Genomic DNA, 13,277 nt, shown 5'->3' on the forward strand with positions numbered 1-13,277 from the left:
CCGCTTTAAGCAGAAAGAGTACCGATAACTAACCTACGGAATGGGAGATTCCAAAGGAACTTCGGAAAGAGTTAGAAGAAGCTCAGATCTTACTCATTCAAGGTGATACAGTGGGAAGTGCAGCAACCTTGAGGATCATGGATGAAATGTATTCTGATTTGAAGTATGAGATCATCCGAAATCAAGTAGATTATCCATTCATCCAAGAGGAACTCAAGAGAATCGAGCAAGGAAAACCATCTGAATTCCATGTTGGAGAGTTTGATTCATTGTACTTTCAGAAGAGAATGTGTGTACCGGATGATCCGGAAGTTAAGGCAATCATACTAAAGAAAGCACATGAAACACCCTACTCAATACATCCAGGAAGTACCAAGATGTATATGGATTTGAAAGTAATATTCCGGTGGAACAATATGAAAAGAGAATTAGCCAAGTATGTCTCGGAATGCCATACATGCCAACGAGTAAAGGCAGAACATTAGAGTCCTGTTGGACTACTTAAACTCTTGGATATTCCGGAATGGTAATGGGATGAGATCGGAATGGATTTTGTTACCGGTCTACTAATGACCAGTAAAAAGAAGGATATGATTTGGGTAATTGTTGATAGACTTACCAAGAGTGCCCATTTTCTAGCGGTAAATCAGAAAGATACTTCTGAGAAGCTTGTGGATATCTTTGTCAAGGAAATAATTAGCAAACATGGAGTACCGAAGAAGATAGTTTCAAATAGAGGTTCGATCTTCACGTCAGCATTTTGGAAACAACTCCAAGAAGCTCTGGGATCCAAGTTGGATTTCAGCACAACTTATCACCCACAAACCGGAGGACAGACGGAAAGAACCAATCAAATACTTGAAGACATGCTTAGAGCTTGTGCTCTAGACTTTGGAGGCTCATGGGAGGACCATCTACCATTAGCAGAGTTCTCATACAATAACAGTTATCAAAGTAGTATTCAAATGGCACCGTATGAAGCATTATACGGGAGGAAGTGCAGATCTCCAATATGTTGGTTTGAGACGGGAGAAAACAACGAGTTTGCACCAGATTACATCAAGGAGAGACAAGGAGTCATCGAGGTTATCAGGGATACACTCAAGATAGCTCAGAGCCGACAGAAGAGTTATGCCGACCAGAAAAGGAGATTATGGGAACCCAAAGTGGGAGACATGGTATATCTGACAGTTATCCCAATGAAAGGACTCAAGAGGTTCGAAGTGAAAGGAAAGTTAAGTCCTCAATATATAGGACCATTCAAAATACTCAGTCAGAACATAGGAACAACTTTTGAGCTAGAACTACCTAAGCAGTTGAGTTTGATTCACAACGTATTTCATGTATCTCAACTCAGAAAGTGTTTAAAGGCACCATATGATCCAGTTTCACATGAGGAGTTAGAACTACAATCAGACCTAACCTATGTCTAAAGACCGGAGAAGATATTGGAAGTGCATTGGAAGAAGCTAAGGAATAGGGCGATCAAGTACTGCAAGATACAATGGTAGTATCATCCTGAGCGAGAAGCAACTTGGGAGAAGGAGGACGATCTCAGAAAATCCTACCCCGAGCTATTCAGGTACCTCAATCACAACTTCGGGACAAAGTTTCTGTTAAGGGGGGGAGGCTGTAATAACCCAGAACATAGGAACATCGAAGGGTAGATTTAGAATTGGGATGTGCATTTCATCGCAAAACGAGGGAAATTTTCGCGCCTTATTGCATAAAAACCTAAGAGGGATCGAGGTTCTCTTTCAATGGCAATTAGGGTTAGGCATTGTTAGGTTAAGAATATTGACATGATGTCTTTTGTAACTTATTGATTTTGGGAGATGATTTTGAATTGACAAGTCATATTAAATTGAAAACAAAAGAAGTAAAAGATAAACAATTTAGAAATGAATTATGAATTCATAATTTAAAACACATCATAACTCAAATCACTTTATATTTCAAATTACATTATTCATACACAAATAATTCATAAGTAATTGATACAATTACAAATGAGCTCATAAGGAAAATTTGAGCTTTATTGATCATACACACATACAATGTCTTTACAATATTCATCATACAAGAATTTGATGAATAATAAAAAAATAAAAAGAAGATTACATAATTTGAATCTATTCTAAAACCTAAATTAAACGTCTTGTAATGCTTTGTTCTTGATCATTTCCAATTTGAAACCTGCAATTAAGAGAAGAAACTAGACATGGGGTTAAATAAGAGAGAAACTAGACAGGGGGTTAGAAACCAAGTGTCCACGACACTTGGCAGTGTCCAAAACTTGGCCAGAACCAAGATATGCACCAGCGGACCAACACTGAGCCATACAGGGGCTCAAGTTTCACCAAAGGGAAACCACAGCTCATTGAGATGTTGTGCTTCCAACAGCAAGCCAAGGACTGGCTTAGTCACCAAGCATATGCCAGGCTTGTGTGTCACAGCCAAAGATGAATCACATGCAGTATAAAAGGGTAGAAACCCTAGAAACAAGACACAAGTCGACCAGATAACCATTCACCAAGCAACCATCAAGGAACAGTGACAGTTCATCCCTTTCTTGCTCAAGAACAACAAAACCAACCACTGAAATCATTTATCCATCCAAAAATCCACCAACCAAAACCACTAGGAAGATGGAAACTTAACCAAGATCATCAGGAGATAGGAGGAGCAGGGCAAGTAACCAAGAATATCAAGCAACAGCTCAACAACAGCTGATTATAGCTACCTAGGAGCTGGAAGAAGGTATACCAAGTACCTGGAGAGGATTTACAGGAACTAGAAGCTACCAAAAGTCCACCTAGTGAGATCCTAGCCAAGGAAACCATCAGTTAACCCTATATTTCTTCACAGGCAAGCATAATGGCATTCATATCATGTATGATTCCCTATTACGCAAGTAGAGATAAGTAGCCAACAAGAACTAGACAAGCTGTGTGAGCAACCAAGCAGTAGCAATGTTACTGAGGTCACATCAAACACAAATCCATCCATTTAACCAAGATTATAAGTCATCATTATCCAAAAATGGATTCAGACTTTAATTATTTCCCAAGTTCTCATGGAAATATCAAATCATGCATAACAATGTATTTAATCAACACTGCATAAGCAGTTCATTCATAAATAATCCACCAAGCACACAGATACAATAATCCATTCATGAATAAGGCAACAGCAGTATGTACCATTGCATCCTAGCCATTGGATTATGTCCAATGAGCTATGGACAGCAACATCAGCACACACACAGACATTTGAGTATCATTAGCAAGCAGAAGTCACAGCATAAGCTAGCACAAGCTAATTAATTAGCAAAGGAGTAAGCTAGTAACTAGACACTAGCATTTGATTGATCAAATGGATCAATTAGATCTAGCCTAGGCATAGCAGAGCATCACAGGCATGCAGTGATCCAAGAATTGGATCAACTGAAGCATACACAGAGCATAGGTGAGCATCACTGACACCACAAGTGTCAGTAGTGCTAACCTAGGCCAATAACAAGGCCATTAGGAAGCAATTGCATAGCAGATGAGCACAACTGGATAGAATAGGATGACCAAGGACCAGTAAGCATATGAACAAGTCCAGTAAGCATATGAACAAGGACCAGTAAGCAACTGCACAACACATGAACATGAACCAATAGGATGAGCCTAGCACAGGGAATCAACAAGATTTCCACAAGCAGTAGCATAACACCAGTAAAGGGATAGGCTAGATCATGGCATCAGTAGGCTTAGGTGTAGAGCACAGCAAGAACAGCAAGCACAACAGCACCACAAGAACAGCAGCACAACAGCACAACATCGGCAACATACACCAGGGAGTTAGTAGGCACAGATCGAGAAGGAGAGGATGGAGTAGAGGAGGTAGCAGAAGCAGAGGAGGAGGTTACCTGGCGAGTCATGGAGGCGACCAGAGCGGCACAGTGGCACAGGCCATCCACGGCGGCGCCAGACCGTGGCCAGGCCTGTGCCAGGCCACGCATGTCACCAGAGGAGGCGGCGAACACATAGGAGTGGCAAGGAGAAGAAGATCGATGGAGATCGCCACGGATCCGTCGGCGTCTGCGAGCGTCGTGCACGAGCTGTCGAGGAAGAAGTGGTCGGATCTACGCGGATGTGAAGACGCGTCGTCATGTGTCGATTGAGCACCACGTCATGCCCTAGTTCGGTCGGAGTCGGCCGGAGCACGGCGGTGACCATGGCGGCGACACGGTCGTCACGCGAATCGCCACGGTAGGGTTAGGGTTTCGCGAGAGAGACGAGTGAGAGAGAGTGGGGTGGGCCAAAGCGGTTCGGTGCCCACCGCACCGTTTTGTATAGGCCTAGGTGGGCTGTCCAAATGGGCCATTTCAATTGGGCCGGCCGAATTGGGCTAGAGAGAGGGGTATTTTGGTATTTTGGTCTTTTCTATTTTTAAATAACTTGTAATTTCTACCAAATATTTAATAATAAAAAAATACCTCTAAAAATCCAAGAAAAATAGGTTTAATGAATAATAAATTATTCTTAACAAGAATAAAATAAGAAAAATAATTTACCACAAAATTTCAAATTTTGAAAATTTTAAATTTAATAATAAACTTGGAATTTTAAATTTGCAATTTTCCTTGGATTTAAAAATCAAGGAAAATTCCAAATGAATTCAAATAATTATTATTTAAATGTTTTAAAAAGGAATTTTATTATTCCAAGTCTTTTCTTTTAAAGATTAAGATTTTCCAAAAAAAAAGGGAAATATCTTAATATTTCAAAATTCCTTGATTTTTCCAAAAATGAGGGAAACTCTATTTTCTAATTCTTAATTTGAAATCAATATTTTCCAAAGGAAAATATCAATTACTTTTTAATTCTTTTCTGGTTAGAAAAGGAAACAATGTTAAAGTATTTAAAGAATTTATACATTACTGCCAAAGGCATAAATATTTAATTGCAATCTAAATCTTAATAATCATGTCGGGTAAGGGATTCAACATGAAATAATACACCCATGCACGCATTATTTGGATCTTATAAAATTGTGTTTACGGGACAATGATGCTTCTTTACAGAACCCGAGGTCCAGGTTCTATCCAACACATCGAACTGCATTATCTCGCAGTCACCAGGCAAGTTCAACGTTGCTCATGTCATCTTGATTATTTTATATCAATTTACCCGCAAAAGTACTATACTTATCATTCCTGCATTCAAAAGAAAATGTTACTTTTCCAATTATGAATCTGACTATATGGTGGGCAATGGAACCATGGTATGTGTTGATATGGTGGAGTTCCATTGCAAGGGTTCTATTAATCAAGGACAAATCACCAATGCCGTCTAGTGATTCTAGCGCCGTACAATTCGTGTTAACCATGAGATCTATAATGGCTCTGGGTAAGTCAGCTGTATCTTTTCCCTCTTGCATATCAACGGACTTGATAGGGCCTGGCTGGGTGTTGGGATAACACTGCAGTAGGTTGGGAAGTCCTTTAAAATCCCCATCCGTGTGGATGAGAGGATCTACTGTCTATGAGGGATTGTCCATAGTACATCGGGGGTAAAGACGTATGATAGGAAGATGTCTACCGGGGATGTACGGATGGACAAAATGGTGGGTATGTGATGGCGTGTATTTCACACGTTCGTTGGGCAACCCCAAGAGGAAGGTATGATGCGCACAGCAGCAAGTTTTCCCTCAGAAAGAAACCAAGGTTTATCGAACCAGGAGGAGCCAAGAAGCACGTTGAAGGTTGATGGCGGCGGAATGTAGTGCGGCGCAACACCGGAGATTCCGGCGCCAACGTGGAACCTGCACAACACAACCAAAGTACTTTGCCCCAACGAAACAGATGAGGTTGTCAATCTCACCGGCTTGCTGTAACAAAGGATTAACCGTATTGTGTGGAAGATGATTGTTTGCGAGAGAAAACAGTAAAAACAAGTATTGCAACAGATTTGTATTTCAGTATTAAAGAATTGACCGGGGTCCACAGCTCACTAGAGGTGTCTCTCCCATAAGATAAAAGCATGTTGGGTGAACAAATTACAGTCGGGCAATTGACAAATAGAGAGGGCATAACAATGCACATACATGACATGATAAGTATAGTGAGATTTAATTGGGCATTACGACAAAGTACATAGACCGCCATCCAACCGCATCTATGCCTAAAAAGTCCACCTTCGAGGTTATCATCCGAACCCCCTCCAGTATTAAGTTGCTAAACAACGGACAATTGCATTAAGTATGGTGCGTAATGTAATCAACAACTACATCCTCGGACATAGCGCCAATGTTTTATCCCTAGTGGCAACAAGCACAACACAACCTTAGAACTTTCGTCACTCGTCCCGGTGTAAATGCGAGCATGAACCCACTATCGAGCATAAGTACTCCCTCTTGGAGTTAAAAGTAAAAACTTGGCCAGAGCCTCTACTAGAAACGGAGAGCATGCAAGATCATAAACAACACATGTATAATAACTTGATAATTAACATGACATAGTATTCTCTATCCATCGGATCCCGACAAACACAACATATAGAATTACGGATAGATGATCTTGATCATGTTAGGCAGCTCACAAGATCCAACAATGATAGCACAATGGGGAGAAGACAACCATCTAGCTACCGCTATGGACCCATAGTCCAGGGGTAGACTACTCACACATCACACCGGAGGCGACCATGGCGGCGTAGAGTCCTCCGGGAGATGATTCCCCTCTCCGGCAGGGTGTCGGAGGCGATCTCCTGGATCCCCCGAGATGGGATCGGCGGCGACGGCGTCTCTGGAAGGTTTTCCGTATCGTGGCTCTCGGTACGGGGGGTTTCGTCACGGAGGCTATTTGTAGGCGGAAGGGTAGGTCAAGAGGCGGCACGGGGGCCCCACACCACGAGGCCGCGCGGCCAAGGGGGGGCCGCGCCGCCCTATGGTGTGGCCCCTCCGTGGCCCCTCTTCGTCTCTCCTTCGGACTTCCGGAAGCTTCGTGAGAAAATAGGCCCCCGGGCTTTAATTTCGTCCAATTCCGAGAATATTTCGTTACTAGGATTTCTGAAACCAAAAACAACAGAAAACAAAGAATCGGCACTTCGGCATCTTGTTAATAGGTTAGTTCCGGAAAATGCACGAATATGACATAAAGTGTGCATAAAACATGTAGGTATCATCAATAATATGGCATAGAACATAAGAAATTATCGATACGTCGGAGACGTATCAAGCATCCCCAAGCTTAGTTCTGCTCGTCCCGAGCGGGTAAAACGATAACAAAGATAATTTCTGAAGTGATATGCCATCATAACCTTGATCATACTATTTGTAAACATATGTAGTGGATGCAGCGATCATAACAATGGTGATGACATGAGTAAACAGGTGAATCATATAGCAAAGACTTTTCATGGATAGTACTTCAAGACAAGCATTAATAAGTCTTGCATAAGAGTTAACTCATAAAGCAATAAATCAAAGTAAAGGCATTGAAGCAACACAAAGGAAGATTAAGTTTCAGCGGTTGCTTTCAACTTGTAACATGTATATCTCATGGATAATAGTCAACATAGAGTAATATAACAAGTACAATATGCAAATATGTAAGAATCAATGCACAGTTCACACAAGTGTTTGCTTCTTGAGGTGGAGAGAAATAGGTGAACTGACTCAACATAAAAGTAAAGAGAATGGTCCTTCAAAGAGGAAAGCATCGATTGCTATATTTGTGCTAGAGCTTTTATTTTGAAAACATGAAACAATTTTGTCAACGGTAGTAATAAAGCATATGAGTTATGAAAGTTATATCTTACAAGTTGCAAGTCTCATGCATAGTATGCTAATAGTGCCCGCACCTTGTCCTAATTAACTTGGACTACCGGATCTTTGCAATGCACATGTTTTGACCAAGTGTCACAATGGGGTACCTCCATGCCGCCTGTACAAAGGTCTAAGGAGAAAGCTCGCATTTTGGATTTCTCGCTTTTGATTATTCTCAACTTAGACATCCATACCGGGACAACATGGACAACGGATAATGGACTCCTCTTTTATGCATAAGCATGTGGCAACAATTATTATTCTCATATGAGATTGAGGATATGTGTCCAAACTGAAACTTCCACCATGAATCATGGCTTTAGTTAGCGGCCCAAAGTTCTTCTCTAACAATATGCATGCTCCAACCATGAAGGTGGTAGATCTCTCTTGCTTCGGACAAGACGGACATGCATAGCAACTCACATGATATCCAACAAGGAATAGTTGATGGCGCCCCAGAAACATGGTTACCGCTCAACAAGCAACTTAATAAGAGATAAAGTGCATAAGTACATATTCAATGCTACAATAGTTTTTAAGCTATTTGTCCCATGAGCTATATATTGCAAAGGTGAATGATGGAGTTTTAAAGGTAGCACTCAAGCAATTTACTTTGGAATGGCGGATAAATACCATGTAGTAGGTAGGTATGGTGGACACAAATGGCATAGTGGTTGGCTCAAGTATTTTGGATGCATGAGAAGTATTCCCTCTCGATACAAGGTTTAGGCTAGCAAGGTTATTTGAAACAAACACAAGGATGAACGGTACAGACAAAACTCACATAAAAGACATATGGTAAATATTATAAGACTCCATACCGTCTTCCTTGTTGTTCAAAACTCAATACTAGATGTTATCTAGACTCTAAAGAAACCAAATATGCAAACCAAATTAGCAAGCTCTAAGTATTTCTTCATTAATGGGTGCAAAGTATATGATGCAAGAGCTTAAACATGAGCACAACAATTGCCAAGTATCAAATTATCCAAGACATTTTAGAGTTACTACATGTAGCATTTTCCAATTCCAACCATATAACAATTTAACGAAGGAGAAACTTCGCCATGAATACTATGAGTAGAACCTAAGGACATATTTGTCCATATGCAACAGCGGAGCGTGTCTCTCTCCCATAAAGTGAATGCTAGGATCCATTTTATTCAAACAAAACAAAAAACAAAAACAAACCGACGCTCCAAGCAAAGTACATAAGATGTGGCCGAATAAAAATATAGTTTCGGGGAGGAACCCGATAATGTTGTCGATGAAGAAGGGGATGCCTTGGGCATCCCCAAGCTTAGACGCTTGAGTCTTCTTAATATATGCAGGGTGAACCACCGGGGCATCCCCAAGCTTAGAGCTTTCACTCTCCTTAATCATATTGCATCATACTCCTCTCTTGATCCTTGAAAACTTCCTCCACACCAAACTCGAAACAACTCATTAGAGGGTTAGTGCATAATAAAAATTCACATGTTCAGAGGTGACACAAACATTCTTAACACTTCTGGACATTGCATAAAGCTACTGGACATTAATGGATCAAAGAAATTCATCCAACATAACAAAAGAGGCAATGCGAAATAAAAGACAGAATCTGTCAAAACAGAACGAGTCCGTAAAGATGGATTTTATTAGGCCACCAGACTTGCTCAAACGAAAATGCTCAAATTGAATGAAAGTTGCGTACATATCTGAGGATCATGCTCGTAAATTGGCGTAATTTTCTGAGCTACCTACAGGGAGATAGACCCAGATTCGTGACGAGCAAAGAAATCTGGAACTCGCGCAGTAATCCAAATCTAGTACTTACTTTTCTATCAAAGACTTTACTTGGCACAACAAAACTCAAAACTAAGATAAGGAGAGGTTGCTACAGTAGTAAACAACTTCCAAGACACAAATAAAAACAAAGTACTGTAGTAAAAACACATGGGTTATCTCCCAAGAAGTTCTTTCTTTATAGCCATTAAGATGGGCTCAGCAGTTTTAATGATGCACTCGCAAGAAATAGTATTTGAAGCAAAAGAGAGCATCAAGAGGCAAATTCAAAACAAATTTAAACCTAACATGCTTCCTATGAAAAGGAATCTTGTAAATAAACAAGTCAATGAAGAACAAAGTGAATAGCATAGGAAGACAAAACAAGTGTAACTTCAAAAATTTCAGCATATAGAGAGGTATTTTAGTAACATGAAAATTTCTACAACCATATTTTCCTCTCTCATAATAATTTCCAGTAGTATCATGAGCAAACTCAACAATATAACTATCACATAAAGCATTCTTATCATGAGTCTCATGCATAAAATTATTACTCTCCACATAAGCATAATCAATTTTATTAGTTGTAGTGGGAGCAAATTCAACAAAGTGGCTATCATCATATATAGGAGGCATATTGTAATCATAAAAGAAAATTTTCTCCTCAATGCTTGGGGGACTAAAAAGATCATGCTCATCGAGCCAGCTTCCCCAAGCTTAGAATTTTCCATAGCGTTAGCAACAATGGTGTTCAAAGCATCCATAGTAATAACATTCCCATTAGCATGCATATAAAGTTCCATGGGTTTTTTAATTCTCTCTTCAAACACATCATGTCCTAATTCAAGATAAAGTTCATAAAGATCTCTCATATTTTTTTTGTTTTCCATTATGCTTAACTAGTGAAATAAAAACATGCATGATATTAAGTAAAACAAGTAACTAATTTTTTTTTGTGCTTTTGATATATAGTGCAAGAAAGTAAATAAAGTAAAGCTAGCAACTAATTTTTTTGTGTTTTGATATAATGCAGCAAACAAAGTAGTAAATAAAATAAAGCAAGACAAAAACAAAGTAAAGAGATTGAGAAGTGGAGACCCCCCTTGCAGCGTGTCTTGATCTCCCAGCAACGGCGCCGTAAAATATGCTTGATGGCGTGTATTTCACACGTTCGTTGGGCAACCCCAAGAGGAAGGTATGATGCGCACAGCGAGCAAGTTTTCCCTCGGAAAGAAACCAAGGTTTATCGAACCAGGAGGAGCCAAGAAGCACGTTGAAGGTTGATGGCGGCGGAATGTAGTGCGGCGCAACACCGGAGATTCCGGCGCCAACGTGGAACCCGCACAACACAACCAAAGTACTTTGCCCCAACGAAACAGTGAGGTTGTCAATCTCACCGGCTTGCCGTAACAAAGGATTAACCGTATTGTGTGGAAGATGATTGTTTGCAGAGAAAACAGTAAAAACAAGTATTGCAGCAGATTTGTATTTCGAGTATTAAAGAATGGACCGGGGTCCACAGTTCACTAGAGGTGTCTCTCCCATAAGATAAAAGCATGTTGGGTGAACAAATTACAGTCGGGCAATTGACAAATAGAGAGGGCATAACAATGCACATACATGACATGATAAGTATAGTGAGATTTAATTGGGTATTACGACAAAGTACATAGACCGCCATCCAACCGCATCTATGCCTAAAAAGTCCACCTTCAGAGTTATCATCCGAACCCCTCCAAGTATTAAGTTGCTAAACAACGGACAATTGCATTAAGTATGGTGCGTAATGTAATCAACAACTACATCCTCGGACATAGCGCCAATGTTTTATCCCTAGTGGCAACAAGCACAACACAACCTTAGAACTTTCGTCATCTGTCCAGGTGTCAATGCAGGCATGAACCCACTATCGAGCATAAGTACTCCCTCTTGGAGTTAAAAGTAAAAACTTGGCTAGAGCCTCTACTAGAAACGGAGAGCATGCAAGATCATAAACAACACATGTATAATAACTTGATAATTAACATGACATAGTATTCTCTATCCATCGGATCCCGACAAACACAACATATAGAATTACGGATAGATGATCTTGATCATGTTAGGCAGCTCACAAGATCCAACAATGATAGCACAATGGGGAGAAGACAACCATCTAGCTACTGCTATGGACCCATAGTCCAGGGGTAGACTACTCACACATCACACCGGAGGCGACCATGGCGGCGTAGAGTCCTCCGGGAGATGATTCCCCTCTCCGGCAGGGTGTCGGAGGCGATCTCCTGGATCCCCCGAGATGGGATCGGCGGCGACGGCGTCTCGGAAGGTTTTCCGTATCGTGGCTCTCGGCATCGGGGGTTTCGTCACGGAGGCTATTTGTAGGCGGAAGGGTAGGTCAAGAGGCGGCACGGGGCCCCACACCACAGGGCCGCGCGGCCAAGGGGGGCCGCGCCGCCCTATGGTGTGGCCCCTCCGTGGCCCCTCTTCGTCTCTCCTTCGGACTTCCGGAAGCTTCGTGAGAAAATAGGCCCCCGGGCTTTAATTTCGTCCAATTCCGAGAATATTTCGTTACTAGGATTTACGAAACCAAAAACGACGTAGAACAAAGAACTCGGCACTTCGGCATCTTGTTAATAGGTTAGTTCCAGAAAATGCACGAATATGACATAAAGTGTGCATAAAACATGTAGGTATCATCAATAATATGGCATAGAACATAAGAAATTATCGATACGTCGGAGACGTATCAGTATACAAAGTCGCGGAGAAGGCAATGATTGGCTTGGATCTTACACCTGGCCCCTCACTAAGGAAGTGTGGACGAGAAACGCGTCTCGGTTGGTATCAAGGATAAGTTCTCTTATGGAAAAAGTAACGCACCTCTGCAGATTGTATCAAATTTATGGCTGTCACTCCCTGTTCCGGGAAGGGAACTACGAACGCGGCAGGAAAGGAACTCCATGAAGTTCTGTTCAACCTGTGAAGACTGGCGGGCATAGTTTTCATAATAAAATCAACCTTTTGAAGAAATGTTTTCGAAACATGCATTGACCTCAGATTTTCTGATTAATGGTCGTAGCTAGTGCATCAAACACATTTTCTCTTTTTAACTTGCTGAGTACCTCTGTACTCACTTTCTTTCGACACCCTTGCTAGACTGTGACAATGAAGTGGAGACCACCGACGGAGCACCGGAAGGAGACTACGATCTAGTCTACGAGGAACCTAATCTGTCCGGAGGAGTGGAAGGCGTGGACTATGGGATAGCCTACGGACCTAACAACAATGAGGCGGAGGAGTAGTGTCTTACCCTAGTCATCATAGAGCCGAGCAGCGTAGTAGCTTACCTAAATAAGTTGCTGAGCTCAGTTTAATATTTATATTGGTTTGTAATAAGACTTTAGTAGTATCTTAGGGTGTTCTCATTGGACCTGTGAGAATACCAACTTTTTAAGACCATGTTTGTAATATAATCTCGAGTGTTATGACCTGCAATGTTTCTGTTGTACCACTCTGAGGGATGTGATATTTGTGAAGAAGTCCCTTCATGAAAATCATATCAACGACTTGTATACTACAACATGCAGTGGTATGCTGAGTCACCGCAATTACATTGACCATAATTCGACTACTACTGTCATTGGTTGCCTCACACGGTCTTCTCGTTCCTCAAACAAATGTTAGGACGGTTT

This window comes from Lolium rigidum, chromosome 3 (genome assembly GCF_022539505.1).
Source record: "Lolium rigidum isolate FL_2022 chromosome 3, APGP_CSIRO_Lrig_0.1, whole genome shotgun sequence".
NCBI classification, from domain to species: domain Eukaryota; kingdom Viridiplantae; phylum Streptophyta; class Magnoliopsida; order Poales; family Poaceae; genus Lolium; species Lolium rigidum.